General features: G+C 49.8%; 8 non-coding genes across 8 annotated transcripts; all 8 read left to right on the plus strand.

The window, feature by feature from the left end:
• Positions 1–1,092: 1,092 nt before the first annotated feature.
• Trnan-guu (transfer RNA asparagine (anticodon GUU)) lies at positions 1,093–1,169 on the plus strand. The gene has a single exon. It is a non-coding gene; the product is annotated as a tRNA-Asn (tRNA).
• Positions 1,170–4,345: 3,176 nt separating this feature from the next.
• Positions 4,346–4,418, plus strand: Trnat-agu (transfer RNA threonine (anticodon AGU)). Its single transcript has one exon. It is a non-coding gene; the product is annotated as a tRNA-Thr (tRNA).
• A 1,318-nt stretch (positions 4,419–5,736) lies between these two features.
• Positions 5,737–5,809, plus strand: Trnan-guu (transfer RNA asparagine (anticodon GUU)). The gene has a single exon. It is a non-coding gene; the product is annotated as a tRNA-Asn (tRNA).
• Positions 5,810–8,511: 2,702 nt separating this feature from the next.
• On the plus strand, positions 8,512–8,584 carry Trnan-guu (transfer RNA asparagine (anticodon GUU)). The gene has a single exon. It is a non-coding gene; the product is annotated as a tRNA-Asn (tRNA).
• Positions 8,585–9,439: 855 nt separating this feature from the next.
• Positions 9,440–9,512, plus strand: Trnan-guu (transfer RNA asparagine (anticodon GUU)). Its single transcript has one exon. It is a non-coding gene; the product is annotated as a tRNA-Asn (tRNA).
• Positions 9,513–10,366: 854 nt separating this feature from the next.
• On the plus strand, positions 10,367–10,439 carry Trnan-guu (transfer RNA asparagine (anticodon GUU)). Its single transcript has one exon. It is a non-coding gene; the product is annotated as a tRNA-Asn (tRNA).
• A 4,084-nt stretch (positions 10,440–14,523) lies between these two features.
• On the plus strand, positions 14,524–14,596 carry Trnan-guu (transfer RNA asparagine (anticodon GUU)). Its single transcript has one exon. It is a non-coding gene; the product is annotated as a tRNA-Asn (tRNA).
• A 3,177-nt stretch (positions 14,597–17,773) lies between these two features.
• Positions 17,774–17,851, plus strand: Trnan-guu (transfer RNA asparagine (anticodon GUU)). Its single transcript has one exon. It is a non-coding gene; the product is annotated as a tRNA-Asn (tRNA).
• The last annotated feature ends 218 nt before the right edge of the window (positions 17,852–18,069 follow it).

Genomic DNA, 18,069 nt, shown 5'->3' on the forward strand with positions numbered 1-18,069 from the left:
GTCGAGCATTCTCGACATGTCGTAGACACTCGAGTCACGGCCCGGTTAATAAAAAGAAGGTCCCCTTCACCCCGAGTAGTCCGAGTGGCACTGGCTACCACCCCCAAGTGCAGAAAACAAAAATAGCTTAACATAAATACCCGAGAAAGTGCTGAGGAAACAGCCCCGCCGGTAGCGTAGTGGTTATCGCCCGAGACCGGTATTCTGCAGGTCGTGGGTTCGGATTCCGCCCGGCGGGCACTTTTTCACCACTTTCTTTTGGACTCAAAAAATTCTTCATCTCTTTCTATGACCCACCACAACCTCCCCTTTTCTTTCCGAGGTTTTGTTGACTGCCAACCCTTAATTTTTGCCTTATTTTCACGCAGCAGCTCATTTCCCATTTTCTGATTCGCTACATGCCTAGCGAGGGCCTCTTTTCTGGCAGTCTTAGTGCCTAAGGAAGCTTAAGAGGGTTCAACGTTGGTCGACCACTCTCGACATGTCGTAGACTCTCGAGTCACGGCCCGGGTATTAAAAAGAAGGTCTTCTTCACCCCGCGTAGTCCGAGTTGCACTGGCTACCACCCCCAAGTGCAGTAAACAAAAATACCTTAACATAAATACTCGAGAAAGTGCTGGGGAAACAGCCCCGCCGGTAGCGTAGTGGCTATCGCACCAGACCGGTATTCTGGAGGTCGTGGGTTCGGATCCCACCCGGCGGGCATTTTTTCACCACTTTCTTTTCGACTAAAAAAATTCTTCATCTCTTTCTATGACCCACCACAACCTCCCCTTTGCTTTCCGAGGTTTTCTTGACTGGAAACCCTTAATTTCTGTTTTATTTAAACGGAGCCCCTAATTTCCCTTTTTCTGATTCGCTACGTGCTTAGCGAGGGCCTCTGTTCTGGCAGTCTTGGTGTCAAAGGGAGCTTAAGAGGGTTCGACGCTGGTCGAGCATTCTCGACATGTCGTAGACACTCGAGTCAGGGCCAGGGGATTAAAAAGAAGGTCCCCTTCACCCCGAGTAGTCTGAGTGACACTGGCTACCACCCCCAAGTGCAGAAAACCAAAATATCTTAATATAAATACCCGAGAAAGTGGTGGGGTAACAGCCCTGCCCTAGCGTAGTGGTTATCGCACCAGACCGTTATTCTGGAGGTCGTGGGTTCGGATCCCACCCGGAGGGCATTTTTTCACCACTTTCATTTCGACTAAAAAAATTCTTTATCTGTTTCTATGACCCTTCACAACCTCCCCTTTGCTTTCCGATGTTTTCTTGACTGCCAACCCTTTACTTTTGTCTTATTTTCACGGAGCCCCTCATTTCCCATTTTCTGATTCGCTGCTGGCTTAGCGAGGTTCTCTGTGCTGGCAGTCTTGGTGCCAAAGGGAGCTTAGGAGGGTTCAATGCTGGTCGACCACTCTCGACATGTCGTAGACACTCGAGTCACGGCCCGGGTATTAAAAAGAAGGTCCCCTTCACCCCGAGTAGTCCGAGTGGCACTGGCTACCACCCCCAAGTGCAGAAAACAAAAATACCTTAACATAAATTCCCGAGAAAGTGCTGGGGAAACAGCCCCGCCAGTAGCGTAGTGGTTATCGCACCAGACCGGTATTCTGGAGGTCGTGGGTTCGGATCCCACCCTGCGGGCATTTTTTCACCACTGTCTTTTCGACTCAAAAAATACTTCATCTCTTTCTATGCCCCACCCGAACCTCCTCTTTGCTTTCCCAGGTTTTCTTGACTGCCAACCCTTACTTCTGTCTTATTTTCACGTAGCCCCTCATTTCCCATTTTCTGATTCGCTACATGCTTTGCGAGGGCCTCTGTTCTGGCAGTCTTGGTGCCAAAGGGAGCTTAAGAGGGTTCAACGTTGGTCGACCACTCTCTACATGTCGTAGACTCTCGAGTCACGGCCCGGGTATTAAAAAGAAGGTCTTCTTCACCCCGAGTAGTCCGAGTGGCACTGGCTACCACCCCCAAGTGCAGAAAACAAAAATACCTTAACATAAATACCTGAGAAAGTTCTGGGGAAACAGCCCCGCCGTTAGCGTAGTGGGTATCACACCAGACCGGTATTCTAGAGGTCATGGGTTCGGATCCCACCCGGCGGGCATTTTTTCAGCACTTTCTTTTCGACTAAAAAAATTCTTCATCTCTTTCTATGACCCACCACAACCTCCCCTTTGCTTTCCGAGGTTTTCTTGACTTGAAACCCATAATTTCTGTCTTATTTAAACGGAGCCCCTCATTTCCCTTTTTCTGATTCGCTACATGCTTAGCGAGGGCCTCTGTTCTGGCAGGCTTGGTGCCAAAGGGAGCTTAAGAGGGTTCAACGCTGGTCCACCATTCTGGACATGTCGTAGACACTCGAGTCACGGCCCAGGTAAAAAAAAGAAGGTCCCCTTCACCCCGAGTAGTCCGAGTTGCACTGGCTACCACCCCCAAGTGCAGTAAACAAAAATACCTTAACATAAATACCCGAGAAAGTGCTGGGGAAACAGCCCCGCCGGTAGCGTAGTGGCTATCACACCAGACCGGTATTCTGGAGGTCCTGGGTTCGGATCCCACCCGGCGGGCATTTTTTCAGCACTTTCTTTTCGACTAAAAAAATTCTTCATCTCTTTCTATGACCCACCACAACCTCCCCTTTGCTTTCCGAGGTTTTCTTGACTTGAAACCCTTAATTTCTGTCTTATTTAAACGGAGCCCCTCATTTCCCTTTTTCTGATTCGCTACATGCTTAGCGAGGGCCTCTGTTCTTGCAGTCTTGGTGTCAAAGGGAGCTTAAGTGGGTTCGACGCTGGTCGAGCATTCTCGACATGTCGTAGACACTCGAGTCACGGCCCGGTTAATAAAAAGAAGGTCCCCTTCACCCCGAGTAGTCCGAGTGGCACTGGCTACCACCCCCAAGTGCAGAAAACAAAAATAGCTTAACATAAATACCCGAGAAAGTGCTGAGGAAACAGCCCCGCCGGTAGCGTAGTGGTTATCGCCCGAGACCGGTATTCTGCAGGTCGTGGGTTGGGATCCCACCCGGCGGGCATTTTTTCACCACTTTCTTTTCGACTAAAAAAATTCATCTGTTTCCATGACCCACCACAACCTCCCGTTTGCATTCCGAGGTTTTCGTGACTGCCAACTCTTAATTTCTGTCTTATTTTCACGGAGCCCCTCATTTCCCATTTTCTGATTCGCTACATGCTTAGCGAGGGGCTCTGTTCTGGCAGTCTTGATGCCAAAGGGAGCTTAAGAGGGTTCAACCCTGGTCGACCACTCTCCTCATGTCGTAGGCACTCGAGTCACGGCCCGGGTATTAAAAAGAAGGTCTTCTTCACCCCGCGTAGTCCGAGTTGCACTGGCTACCACCCACAAGTGCAGAAAACAAAAATACCTTAACATAAATACCTGAGAAAGTTCTGGGGAAACAGCCCCGCCGGTAGCGTAGTGGTTATCACACCAGACCAGTATTCTAGAGGTCATGGGTTCGGATCCCACCCGGCGGGCATTTTTTCACCACTGTCTTTTCGACTCAAGAAATTCTTCATCTCTTTCAATGACCCCCCACAACCTCCCCTTTGCTTTCCGAGGTTTTCTTGACTGCCAACCCTTAATTTCTGTCTTATTTTCATGGAGCCCCTCATTTCCCATTTTCTGATTCGCTACATACTTAGCGAGGGCCTCTGTTCTGGCAGGCTTGGTGCCAAAGGGAGCTTAAGAGGGTTCAACGCTGGTCCACCATTCTGGACATGTCGTAGACACTCGAGTCACGGCCCAGGTAAAAAAAAGAAGGTCCCCTTCACCACGAGTAGTCCGAGTTGCACTGGCTACCACCCCCAAGTGCAGTAAACAAAAATACCTTAACATAAATACCCGAGAAAGTGCTGGGGAAACAGCCCCGCCGGTAGCGTAGTGGCTATTGCACCAGACCGGTATTCTGGAGGTCGTGGGTTCGGATCCCACCCGGCGGGCATTTTTTCACCACTTTCTTTTCGACTAAAAAAATTCTTCATCTCTTTCTATGACCCACCACAACCTCCCCTTTGCTTTCTGAGGTTTTCTTGACTGGAAACCCTTAATTTCTGTCTTATTTAAACGGAGCACCTCATTTCCCTTTTTCTGATTCGCTACATGCTTAGCGAGGGCCTCTGTTCTGGCAGTCTTGGTGTCAAAGGGAGCTTAAGTGGGTTCGACGCTGGTCGAGCATTCTCGACATGTCGTAGACACTCGAGTCACGGCCCGGGTATTAAAAAGAAGGTCCCCTTCACCCCGAGTAGTCCGAGTGGCACTGGCTACCACCCCCAAGTGCAGAAAACAAAAATACCTTAACATAAATACCTGAGAAAGTTCTGGGGAAACAGCCCCGCCGGTAGTGTAGTGGTTATCACACCAGACCAGTATTCTAGAGGTCATGGGTTCGGATCCCACCCGGCGGGCATTTTTTCACCACTGTCTTTTCGACTCAAGAAATTCTTCATCTCTTTCAATGACCCCCCACAACCTCCCCTTTGCTTTCCGAGGTTTTCTTGACTGCCAACCCTTAATTTCTGTCTTATTTTCATGGAGTCCCTCATTTCCCATTTTCTGATTCGGTACATGCTTAGCGAGGGCCTCTGTTCTGGCAGGCTTGGTGCCAAAGGGAGCTTAAGAGGGTTCAACGCTGGTCCACCATACTGGACATGTCGTAGACACTCGAGTCACGGCCCAGGTATTAAAAAGAAGGTGCCCTTCACCCCGAGTAGTCCGAGTTGCACTGGCTACCACCCCCAAGTGCAGAAAACAAAAATACCTTAACATAAATACCCGAGACAGTGCTGGGAAAACAGCCCCGCCGGTAGCGTAGTGGTTATCGCACCAGACCGGTATTCCGGAGGTAGTGGATTAGGACCCCAGCCGGCGGGCATTTTTTCACCACTTTCTTTTCGACTAAAAAAATTCCTCATCTCTTTCTACGACCCACCACAACCTCCCCTTTGCTTTCCGAGGTTTTCTTGACTGAAACCCTTATTTCTGTTTTATTTTCACGTAGCCCCTCATTTCCCATTTTCTGATTCGCTACATGCTTAGCGAGGGCCTCTGTTCTGGCAGTCTTGGTGCCAAAGGAAGCTTAAGAGGGTTCAACGCTGGTCGACCCTATCGACATGTCGTAGACACTCGAGTCATGGCCTGGGGATTAAAAAAAAGGTCCCCTTCACCCCGAGTAGTCCGAGTGGCACTGGCTACCAGCCCCAAGTGCAGAAAACAAAAATACCTTAACATAAATACCCGAGAAAGTGCTGGGGAAACAGCCCCGCTGGTAGTGTAGTGGTTATCGCACCAGACCGTTATTCTGGAGGTCGTGGGTTCGGATCCCAGCCGGAGGGCATTTTTTCACCACTTTCTTTACGACTAAAAATTTCTTCATCCCTTTGTATGACCCACCACAACCTCCCCTTTGCTTTCCGAGGTTTTCTTGACTGCCAACCCTTAATTTCTGTCTTATTTTCATGGAGCCCCTCATTTCACATTTTCTGATTCGCTACATGCTTAGCGAGGGCCTCTGTTCTGGCAGGCTTTGTGCCAAAAGGAGCTTAAGAGGGTTCAACGCTGGTCCAACATTCTGGACATGTCGTAGACACTCGAGTCACAGCCCAGGTATTAAAAAAAAGGTCCCCTTCACCCCGAGTAGTCCGAGTGGCACTGGCTACCATCCCCAAGTGCAGAAAACAAAAATACCTTAACATAAATACCCGAGAAAGTGCTGGGGAAACAGCCCCGCTGGTAGCGTAGTGGTTATCGCACCAGACCGTTATTCTGGAGGTCGTGGGTTCGGATCCCACCCGGCGGGCATTTTTTCACCACTGTCTTTTCGACTCAAGAAATTCTTCATCTCTTTCTATGACCCCCCACAACCTCCCCTTTGCTTTCCGAGGTTTTCTTCACTGCCAACCCTTAATTTCTGTCTTATTTTCATGGAGCCCCTCATTTCACATTTTCTGATTCGCTACATGCTTAGCGAGGGCCTCTGTTCTGGCAATCTTGGTGTCAAAGGGAGCTTAAGAGGGTTCGACGCTGGTCGACCACTCTCGACATGTCGTAGACACTCGAGTCACGGCCCGGGGATTAAAAAGAAGGTCCCCTTCACCCCGAGTAGTCCGAGTGGCACTGGCTACCACCCCCAAGTGCAGAAAACAAAAATACCTTAACATAAATACCCGAGACAGTGCTGGGAAAACAGCCCCGCCGGTAGCGTAGTGGTTATCGCACCAGACCGGTATTCCGGAGGTCGTGGATTAAGATCCCAGCCGGCGGGCATTTTTTCACCACTTTCTTTTCGACTAAAAAAATTCATCTCTTTCCATGACCCACCACAACCTCCCGTTTGCATTCCTAGGTTTTCGTGACTGCCAACTCTTAATTTCTGTCTTATTTTCACGGAGCCCCTCATTTCCCATTTTCTCATTCGCTACCTGCTTAGCGAGGGGCTCTGTTCTGGCAGTCTTGATGCCAAAGGGAGCTTAAGAGGGTTCAACCCTGGTCGACCACTCTCCTCATGTCGTAGGCACTCGACTCACGGCCCGGGGATTAAAAAGAAGGTGCCCTTCACCCCGAGTAGTCCGAGTGGCACTGGCTACAACCCCCAAGTGCAGAAAACAAATTCCTTAACATAAATTCCCGAGAAAGTGCTGGGGAAACAGCCCCGCCGGGAGCGTAGTGGTAATCGCACCAGACCGGTATTCTGGAGGTCGGGGGTTCGGATCCCACCCGGCGGGCATTTTTTCACCACTTTCTTTTCGACTAAAAAATTCTTCATCTCTTTCTATGACCCACCACAACCTCCCCTTTGCTTTCCGAGGTTTTCTTGGCTGCCAACCCTTATTTCTGTCTTATTTTCACGGATCCAATCATTTCCCATTTCTGATTCGCTACATGCTTAGCGAGGGCGTCTGTTCTGGCAGTCTTGGTGCCAAAGGGAGCTTAAGAGGGTTCAACGCTGGTCGACCCTCTCGACATGTCATAGACACTCGAGTCACGGCCCGGGGATTAAAAAGAAGGTCCCCTTCACCCCGAGTATTCCAAGTGGACCTGGCTACCACCTCCAAGTGCGGAAAACAAAAATACCTTAACATAAATACCCGAGAAAGTTCTGGGGAAACAGCCCCGCCGGTAGCGTAGTGGTTATCGCACACCGGTATTCTAGAGGTCATGGGTTCGGGTCCCACCCGGCGGGCATTTTTTCACCACTGTCTTTTCGACTCAAGAAATTCTTCATCTCTTTCTATGACCCCCCACAACCTCCCCTTTGCTTTCCGAGGTTTTCTTGACTGCCAACCCTTAATTTCTGTCTTATTTTTATGGAGCCCCTCATTTCACATTTTCTGATTCACTATATGCTTAGCGAGGGCCTCTGTTCTGGCAGTCTTGGTGTCAAAGGGAGCTGAAGAGGGTTCGACGCTGGTCGACCACTCTCGACATGTCGTAGACACTCGAGTCACGGCCCGGGTATTAAAAAGAAGGTCCCCTTCACCCCGAGTAGTCCGAGTGGCACTGGCTACCACCCCCAAGTGCAGAAAACAAAAATACCTTAACATAAATACCTGAGAAAGTTCTGGGGAAACAGCCCCACCGGTAGCGTAGTGGTTATCACACCAGACCAGTATTCTAGAGGTCATGGGTTCGGATCCCACCCGGCGGGCATTTTTTCACCACTGTCTTTTCGACTCAAGAAATTCTTCATCTCTTTCAATGACCCCCCACAACCTCCCCTTTGCTTTCCGAGGTTTTCTTGACTGCCAACCCTTAATTTCTGTCTTATTTTCATGGAGTCCCTCATTTCCCATTTTCTGATTCGCTACATGCTTAGTGAGGGCCTCTGTTCTGGCAGGCTTGGTGCCAAAGGGAGCTTAAGAGGGTTCAACGCTGGTCCACCATTCTGGACATGTCGTAGACACTCGAGTCACGGCCCAGGTATTAAAAAGAAGGTGCCCTTCACCCCGAGTAGTCCGAGTTGCACTGGCTACCACCCCCAAGTGCAGAAAACAAAAATACCTTAACATAAATACCCGAGACAGTGCTGGGAAAACAGCCCCGCCGGTAGCGTAGTGGTTATCGCACCAGACCGGTATTCCGGAGGTCGTGGATTAGGACCCCAGCCGGCGGGCATTTTTTCACCACTTTCTTTTCGACTAAAAAAATTCCTCATCTCTTTCTACGACCCACCACAACCTCCCCTTTGCTTTCCGAGGTTTTCTTGACTGAAACCCTTATTTCTGTTTTATTTTCACGTAGCCCCTCATTTCCCATTTTCTGATTCGCTACATGCTTAGCGAGGGCCTCTGTTCTGGCAGTCTTGGTGCCAAAGGAAGCTTAAGAGGGTTCAACGCTGGTCGACCCTATCGACATGTCGTAGACACTCGAGTCATGGCCTGGGGATTAAAAAAAAGGTCCCCTTCACCCCGAGTAGTCCGAGTGGCACTGGCTACCAGTCCCAAGTGCAGAAAACAAAAATACCTTAACATAAATACCCGAGAAAGTGCTGGGGAAACAGCCCCGCTGGTAGTGTAGTGGTTATCGCACCAGACCGTTATTCTGGAGGTCGTGGGTTCGGATCCCACCCGGAGGGCATTTTTTCACCACTTTCTTTACGACTCAAAAAATTCTTCATCTCTTTCTATGACCCACCACAACCTCCCCTTTGCTTTCCGAGGTTTTCTTGACTGCCAACTCTTAATTTCTGTCTTATTTTCACGGAGCCCTTAATTTCCCATTTTATGATTCGCTACATGCTTAGCGAGGGCCTCTGTTCTGGCAGTCTTGGTGCCAAAGGCAGCTTAAGAGGGTTCGACGCTGGTCGACCGTATCGACATGTCGTAGACACTCGAGTCACGGCCCGGGGATTAAGAAAAAGGTCCCCTTCACCCCGAGTAGTCCGAGTGGCACTGGCTACCACCCCCAAGTGCAGAAAACAAAAATACCTTAACATAAATACCCGAGAAAGTGCTTGGGAAACAGCCCCGCTGGTAGCGTAGTGGTTATCGCACCAGACCGTTATTCTGGAGGTCGTGGGTTCGGATCCCAGCCGGAGGGCATTTTTTCACCACTTTCTTTACGACTAAAAATTTCTTCATCCCTTTGTATGACCCACCACAACCTCCCCTTTGCTTTACGACGTTTTCTTGACTGCCAACCCTTAATTTCTGTCTTATTTTCATGGAGCCCCTCATTTCACATTTTCTGATTCGCTACATGCTTAGCGAGGGCCTCTGTTCTGGCAGGCTTTGTGCCAAAAGGAGCTTAAGAGGGTTCAACGCTGGTCCACCATTCTGGACATGTCGTAGACACTCGAGTCACAGCCCAGGTATTAAAAAAAAGGTCCCCTTCACCCCGAGTAGTCCGAGTGGCACTGGCTACCATCCCCAAGTGCAGAAAACAAAAATACCTTAACATAAATACCCGAGAAAGTGCTGGGGAAACAGCCCCGCTGGTAGCGTAGTGGTTATCGCACCAGACCGTTATTCTGGAGGTCGTGGGTTCGGATCCCACCCGGCGGGCATTTTTTCACCACTGTCTTTTCGACTCAAGAAATTCTTCATCTCTTTCTATGACCCCCCACAACCTCCCCTTTGCTTTCCGAGGTTTTCTTGACTGCCAACCCTTAATTTCTGTCTTATTTTCATGGAGTCCCTCATTTCCCATTTTCTGATTCGCTACATGCTTAGTGAGGGCCTCTGTTCTGGCAGGCTTGGTGCCAAAGGGAGCTTAAGAGGGTTCAACGCTGGTCCACCATTCTGGACATGTCGTAGACACTCGAGTCACGGCCCAGGTATTAAAAAGAAGGTGCCCTTCACCCCGAGTAGTCCGAGTTGCACTGGCTACCACCCCCAAGTGCAGAAAACAAAAATACCTTAACATAAATACCCGAGACAGTGCTGGGAAAACAGCCCCGCCGGTAGCGTAGTGGTTATCGCACCAGACCGGTATTCCGGAGGTCGTGGATTAGGACCCCAGCCAGCGGGCATTTTTTCACCACTTTCTTTTCGACTAAAAAAATTCCTCATCTCTTTCTACGACCCACCACAACCTCCCCTTTGCTTTCCGAGGTTTTCTTGACTGAAACCCTTATTTCTGTTTTATTTTCACGTAGCCCCTCATTTCCCATTTTCTGATTCGCTACATGCTTAGCGAGGGCCTCTGTTCTGGCAGTCTTGGTGCCAAAGGAAGCTTAAGAGGGTTCAACGCTGGTCGACCCTATCGACATGTCGTAGACACTCGAGTCATGGCCTGGGGATTAAAAAAAAGGTCCCCTTCACCCCGAGTAGTCCGAGTGGCACTGGCTACCAGTCCCAAGTGCAGAAAACAAAAATACCTTAACATAAATACCCGAGAAAGTGCTGGGGAAACAGCCCCGCTGGTAGTGTAGTGGTTATCGCACCAGACCGTTATTCTGGAGGTCGTGGGTTCGGATCCCACCCGGAGGGCATTTTTTCACCACTTTCTTTACGACTCAAAAAATTCTTCATCTCTTTCTATGACCCACCACAACCTCCCCTTTGCTTTCCGAGGTTTTCTTGACTGCCAACTCTTAATTTCTGTCTTATTTTCACGGAGCCCTTAATTTCCCATTTTATGATTCGCTACATGCTTAGCGAGGGCCTCTGTTCTGGCAGTCTTGGTGCCAAAGGCAGCTTAAGAGGGTTCGACGCTGGTCGACCGTATCGACATGTCGTAGACACTCGAGTCACGGCCCGGGGATTAAGAAAAAGGTCCCCTTCACCCCGAGTAGTCCGAGTGGCACTGGCTACCACCCCCAAGTGCAGAAAACAAAAATACCTTAACATAAATACCCGAGAAAGTGCTTGGGAAACAGCCCCGCTGGTAGCGTAGTGGTTATCGCACCAGACCGTTATTCTGGAGGTCGTGGGTTCGGATCCCAGCCGGAGGGCATTTTTTCACCACTTTCTTTTCGACTAAAAAAATTCATCTCTTTCAATGACCCACCACAATCTCCCGTTTGCATTCCGAGGTTTTCGTGACTGCCAACTCTTAATTTCTGTCTTATTTTCACGGAGCCCCTCACTTCCCATTTTCTGATTCGCTACATGCTTAGCGCGGGGCTCTGTTCTGGCAGTCTTGATGCCAAAGGGAGCTTAAGAGGGTTCAACCCTGGTCGACCACTCTCCTCATGTCGTAGGCACTCGACTCACGGCCCGGGGATTAAAAAGAAGGTGCCCTTCACCCCGAGTAGTCCGAGTGGCACTGGCTACAACCCCCAAGTGCAGAAAACAAATTCCTTAACATAAATTCCCGAGAAAGTGCTGGGGAAACAGCCCCGCCGGGAGCGTAGTGGTAATCGCACCAGACCGGTATTCTGGAGGTCGGGGGTTCGGACCCCACCCGGCGGGCATTTTTTCACCACTTTCTTTTCGACTAAAAAATTCTTCATCTCTTTCTATGACCCACCACAACCTCCCCTTTGCTTTCCGAGGTTTTCTTGGCTGCCAACCCTTATTTCTGTCCTATTTTCACGGATCCAATCATTTCCCATTTCTGATTCGCTACATGCTTAGCGAGGGCCTCTGTTCTGGCAGTCTTGGTGCCAAAGGGAGCTTAAGAGGGTTCAACGCTGGTCGACCCTCTCGACATGTCATAGACACTCGAGTCACGGCCCGGGGATTAAAAAGAAGGTCCCCTTCACCCCGAGTATTCCAAGTGGACCTGGCTACCACCTCCAAGTGCGGAAAACAAAAAATACCTTAACATAAATACCCGGGAAAGTTCTGGGGAAACAGCCCCGCCGGTAGCGTAGTGGTTATCGCACACCGGTATTCTAGAGGTCATGGGTTCGGGTCCCACCCGGCGGGCATTTTTTCACCACTGTCTTTTCGACTCAAGAAATTCTTCATCTCTTTCTATGACCCCCCAAAACCTCCCCTTTGCTTTCCGAGGTTTTCTTGACTGCCAACCCTTTTTTCTGTCTTATTTTTATGGAGCCCCTCATTTCACATTTTCTGATTCACTACATGCTTAGCGAGGGCCTCTGTTCTGGCAGTCTTGGTGTCAAAGGGAGCTGAAGAGGGTTCGACGCTGGTCGACCACTCTCGACATGTCGTAGACACTCGAGTCACAGCCCGGGGATTAAAAAGAAGGTCCCCTTCACCCCGAGTAGTCCGAGTGGTACCGGCTACCACCCCAAGTGCAGAAAACAAAAATACCTTAACATAAATAGCTGAGACAGTGCTGGGAAAACAGCCCCGCCGGTAGCGTAGTGGTTATCGCACCAGACCGGTATTCCGGAGGTCGTGGATTAGGACCCCAGCCGGCGGGCATTTTTTCACCACTTTCTTTTCGACTAAAAAAATTCTTCATCTCTTTCTACGACCCACCACAACCTCCCCTTTGCTTTCCGAGGTTTTCTTGACTGCCAACCCTTATTTCTGTTTTATTTTCACGTAGCCCCTCATTTCCCATTTTCTGATTCGCTACATGCTTAGCGAGGGCCTCTGTTCTGGCAGTCTTGGTGTCAAAGGGAGCTGAAGAGGGTTCGACGCTGGTCGACCACTCTCGACATGTCGTAGACACTCGAGTCACAGCCCGGGGATTAAAAAGAAGGTCCCCTTCACCCCGAGTAGTCCGAGTGGTACCGGCTACCACCCCAAGTGCAGAAAACAAAAATACCTTAACATAAATAGCTGAGACAGTGCTGGGAAAACAGCCCCGCCGGTAGCGTAGTGGTTATCGCACCAGACCGGTATTCCGGAGGTCGTGGATTAGGACCCCAGCCGGCGGGCATTTTTTCACCACTTTCTTTTCGACTAAAAAAATTCTTCATCTCTTTCTACGACCCACCACAACCTCCCCTTTGCTTTCCGAGGTTTTCTTGACTGCCAACCCTTATTTCTGTTTTATTTTCACGTAGCCCCTCATTTCCCATTTTCTGATTCGCTACATGCTTAGCGAGGGCCTCTGTTCTGGCAGTCTTGGTGCCAAAGGGAGCTTAAGAGGGTTCAACCCTGTTCGACCACTCTCCTCATGTCGTAGGCACTCGACTCATGGCCCGGGGATTAAAAAGAAGGTGCCCTTCACCCCGAGTAGTCCGAGTGGCACTGGCTACAACCCCCAAGTGCAGAAAACAAATTCCTTAACATAAATTCCCGAGAAAGTGCTGGGGAAACAGCCCCGCCGGGAGCGTAGTGGTAATCGCACCAGACCGGTATTCTGGAAGTCGGGGGTTCGGATCCCACCCGGCGGGCATTTTTTCACCACTTTCTTTTCGACTAAAAAATTCTTCATCTCTTTCTATGACCCACCACAACCTCCCCTTTGCTTTCCGAGGTTTTCTTGGCTGCCAACCCTTATTTCTGTCTTGTTTTCACGGATCCAATCATTTCCCATTTCTGATTCGCTACATGCTTAGCGAGGGCCTCTGTTCTGGCAGTCTTGGTGCCAAAGGGAGCTTAAGAGGGTTCAACGCTGGTCGACCCTCTCGACATGTCGTAGACACTCGAGTCACGGCCCGGGGATTAAAAAGAAGGTCCCCTTCACCCCGAGTATTCCAAGTGGACCTGGCTACCACCTCCAAGTGCGGAAAACAAAAATACCTTAACATAAATACCCGAGAAAGTTCTGGGGAAACAGCCCCGCTGGTAGCGTAGTGGTTATCGCACACCGGTATTCTAGAGGTCATGGGTTCGGGTCCCACCCGGCGGGCATTTTTTCACCACTGTCTTTTCGACTCAAGAAATTCTTCATCTCTTTCTATGACCCCCCACAACCTCCCCTTTGCTTTCCGAGGCTTTCTTGACTGCCAACCCTTAATTTCTGTCTTATTTTTATGGAGCCCCTCATTTCACATTTTCTGATTCACTACATGCTTACCGAGGGCCTCTGTTCTGGCAGTCTTGGTGTCAAAGGGAGCTGAAGAGGGTTCGACGCTGGTCGACCACTCTCGACATGTCGTAGACACTCGAGTCACAGCCCGGGGATTAAAAAGAAGGTCCCCTTCACCCCGAGTAGTCCGTGTGGTACCGGCTACCACCCCAAGTGCAGAAAACAAAAATACCTTAACATAAATACCTGAGACAGTGCTGGGAAAACAGCCCCGCCGGTAGCGTAGTGGTTATCGCACCAGACCGGTATTCCAGAGGTCGTGGATTAGGACCCCAGCCGGCGGGCATTTTTTCACCACTTTCTTTTCGACTAAAAAAATTCTTCATCTCTTTCTACGACCCACCACAACCTCCCCTTTGCTTTCCGAGGTTTTCTTGACTGCCAACCCTTATTTCTGTTTTATTTTCACGTAGCCCCTCATTTCCCATTTTCTGATTCGCTACATGCTTAGCGAGGGCCTCTGTTCTGGCAGTCTTGGTGTCAAAGGGAGCTGAAGAGGGTTCGACGCTGGTCGACCACTCTCGACATGTCGTAGACACTCGAGTCACGCCCCGGGGATTAAAAAGAAGGTCCCCTTCACCCCGAGTATTCCGAGTGGCACTGGCTACCACCCCCAAGTGCAGAAAACAAAAATACCTCAACATAAATACTCGAGAAAGTGGTGGGGTAACAGCCCCGCCGGTAGCGTAGTGGTTATCGCACCAGACCGTTATTCTGGAGGTCGTGGGTTCGGATCCCACCCGGAGAGCATTTTTTCACCACTTTCTTTTCGACTAAAAAAATTCTTCATCTCTTTCTATGACCCACCACAACCTCCCCTTTGCTCTCCGAGGTTTTCTTGACTGCCAACTCTTAATTTCTGTCTAATTTTCACGGAGCCCCTCATTTCCCATTTTCTCATTCGCTATATGCTTAGCGAGGGCCTCTGTTCTGGCAGTCTTGGTGCCAAAGGGAGCTTAAGAGGGTTCAACGCTGGTCGACTATTCTCGACGTGTCGTAGACACTCGACTCACAAAACGGGGATTAAAAAGAAGGTCCCCTTCACCCCGAGTAGTCTGAGTGGCACTGGCTACCACCCCCAAGTGCAGAAAACAAAAATACCTTAACATAAATTCCCGAGAAAGTGCTGGGGAAACAGCCCCGCCAGTAGCGTAGTGGTTATCTTACGAGACCGGTATTCTGGAGGTCGTGGGTTCGGATACCACCCGGCGGGCATTTTTTCACCACTTTCATTTCGACTAAAAAAATTCTTTATCTCTTTCTATGACCCACCACAACCTCCCCTTTGCTTTCCAATGTTTTCTTGACTGCCAACCCTTAATTTTTGCCTTAATTTCACGCAGCAGCTCATTTCCCATTTTCTGATTCGCTACATGCCTAGCGAGGGCCTCTTTTCTGGCAGTCTTGGTGCCTAAGGGAGCTTAAGAGGGTTCAACGTTGGTCGACCACTCTCGACATGTCGTAGACTCTCGAGTCACGGCCCGGGTATTAAAAAGAAGGTCTTCTTCACCCCGAGTAGTCCGAGTGGCACTGGCTACCACCCCGAAGTGCAGAAAACAAAAATACCTTAACATAAATACCTGAGAATGTTCTGGGGAAACAGCCCCGCCGGTAGCGTAGTGGGTATCACACCAGACCGGTATTCTAGAGGTCATGGGTTCGGATCCCACCCGGCGGGCATTTTTTCACCACTGTCTTTTCGACTCAGGAAATTCTTCATCTCTTTCAATGACCCCCCACAACCTCCCCTTTGCTTTCCGAGGTTTTCTTGACTGCCAACCCTTAACTTCTGTCTTATTTTCACGGAGCCCCTCATTTCCCATTTTCTGATTCGCTACATGCTTAGCGAGGGCCTCTGTTCTGGCAGGCTTGGTGCCAAAGGGAGCTTAAGAGGGTTCAACGCTGATCCACCATTCTGGACATGTCGTAGACACTCGAGTCACGGCCCAGGTAAAAAAAAGAAGGTCCCCTTCACCCCGAGTAGTCCGAGTTGCACTGGCTACCACCCCCAAGTGCAGTAAACAAAAATACCTTAACATAAATACCCGAGAAAGTGCTGGGGAAACAGCCCTGCCGGTAGCGTAGTGCCTATCGCACCAGACCGGTATTCTGGAGGTCGTGGGTTCGGATCCCACCCGGCGGGCATTTTTTCACCACTTTCTTTTAAAATAAAAAAATTATTCATCTCTTTCTATGACCCACCACAACCTCCCCTTTGCTTTCCGAGGTTTTCTTGACTGGAAACCCTTAATTTCTGTCTTATTTCAACGGAGCCCCTCATTTCCCTTTCTCTGATTCGCTACATGCTTAGCGAGGGCCTCTGTTCTGGAAGTCTTGACGTCAAAGGGAGCTTAAGTGGGTTCGACGCTGGTCGAGCATTCTCGACATGTCGTAGACACTCGAGTCACGGCCCGGGTATTAAAAAGAAGGTCCCCTTCACCCCGAGTTGTCCGAGTGGCACTGGCTACCACCCCCAAGTGCAGAAAACAAAAATAGCTTAACATAAATATCCGAGAAAGTGCTAAAGAAACAGCCCCGCCGGTAGCGTAGTGGTTATCGCCCGAGACCGGTATTCTGCAGGTCGTGGGTTCGGATTCCGCCCGGCGGGCACTTTTTCACCACTTTCTTTTGGACTCAAAAAATTCTTCATCTCTTTCTAAGACCCACCACAACCTCCCCTTTTCTTTCCGAGGTTTTGTTGACTGCCAACCATTAATTTTTGCCTTATTTTCACGCAGCAGCTCAGTTCCCATTTTCTGATTCGCTACATGCCTAGCGAGGGCCTCTTTTCTGGCAGTCTTGGTGCCTAAGGGAGCTTAAGAGGGTTCAACGTTGGTCGACCACTCTCGACATGTCGTAGACTCTCGAGTCACGGCCCGGGTATTAAAAAGAAGGTCTTCTTCACCCCGAGTAGTCCGAGTGGCACTGGCTACCACCCCCAAGTGCAGAAAACAAAAATACCTTAACATAAATACCTGAGAAAGTTCTGGGGAAACAGCCCCGCCGGTAGCGTAGTGGTTATCACACCAGACCGGTATTCTAGAGGTCATGGGTTCGGATCCCACCCTGAGGGCATTTTTTCACCACTGTCTTTTCGACTCAAGAAATTCTTCATCTCTTTCAATGACCCACCACAACCTCCCCTTTGCTTTCCGAGGTTTTCTTGACTGGAAACCCTTAATTTCTGTCTTATTTAAACGGAGCCCCTCATTTCCCTTTTTCTGATTCGCTACATGCTTACCGAGGGCCTCTGTTCTGGCAGTCTTGGTGTCAAAGGGAGCTTAAGAGGGTTCGACGCTGGTCGAGCTTTCTCGACATGTCGTAGAGACTCGAGTCACGCCCCGGGGATTAAAAAGAAGGTCCCCTTCACCCCGAGTATTCCGAGTGGCACTGGCTACCACCCCCAAGTGCAGAAAACAAAAATACCTTAACATGAATACCCGAGAAAGTGCTGGGGAAACAGCCCCGCCGGTGGCGTAGTGGTTATCGCACCAGACCGGTATTCTGGATGTCGTGTGTTGGGATCCCACCCGGCGGGCATTTTTTCACCACTTTCTTTTCGACTAAAAAAATTCTTCATCTCTTTCTATGACCCACCACAACCTCCCCTTTGCTTTCCGAGGTTTTCTTGACTGCCAACTCTTATTTCTGTCTTATTTTCACGGAGCCCCTAATTTCCCATTTTCTGATTCGCTACATGCTTAGCGAGGGCCTCCGTTCTGGCAGTCTTGCGGCGAAAGGGAGCTTAAGAGGGTTCAACGCTGGTCGACCCTCTCGACATGTCGTAGACACTCGAGTCAGGGCCAGGGGATTAAAAAGAAGGTCCCCTTCACCCCGAGTACTCCGAGTGACACTGGCTACCACCCCCAAGTGCAGAAAACCAAAATACCTTATTATAAATACCCGAGAAAGTGGTGGGGTAACAGCCCTGCCCGTAGCGTAGTGGTTATCGCACCAGACCGTTATTCTGGAGGTCGTGGGTTCGGATCCCACCCGGAGGGCATTTTTTCACCACTTTCATTTCGACTAAAAAATTCTTTATCTGTTTCTATGACCCTTCACAACCTCCCCTTTGCTTTCCGATGTTTTCTTGACTGCCAACCCTTTACTTTTGTCTTATTTTCACGGAGCCCCTCATTTCCCATTTTCTGATTCGCTGCAGGCTTAGCGAGGTTCTCTGTTCTGGCAGTCTTGGTGCCAAAGGGAGCTTAAGCGGGTTCA

The sequence above is a fragment of the Haemaphysalis longicornis genome, unplaced genomic scaffold (genome assembly GCF_048455015.1).
Source record: "Haemaphysalis longicornis isolate Haplotype H1 unplaced genomic scaffold, Haemaphysalis longicornis Haplotype H1 scaffold_13, whole genome shotgun sequence".
In the NCBI taxonomy this organism is placed as follows: Eukaryota; Metazoa; Arthropoda; class Arachnida; order Ixodida; family Ixodidae; genus Haemaphysalis; species Haemaphysalis longicornis.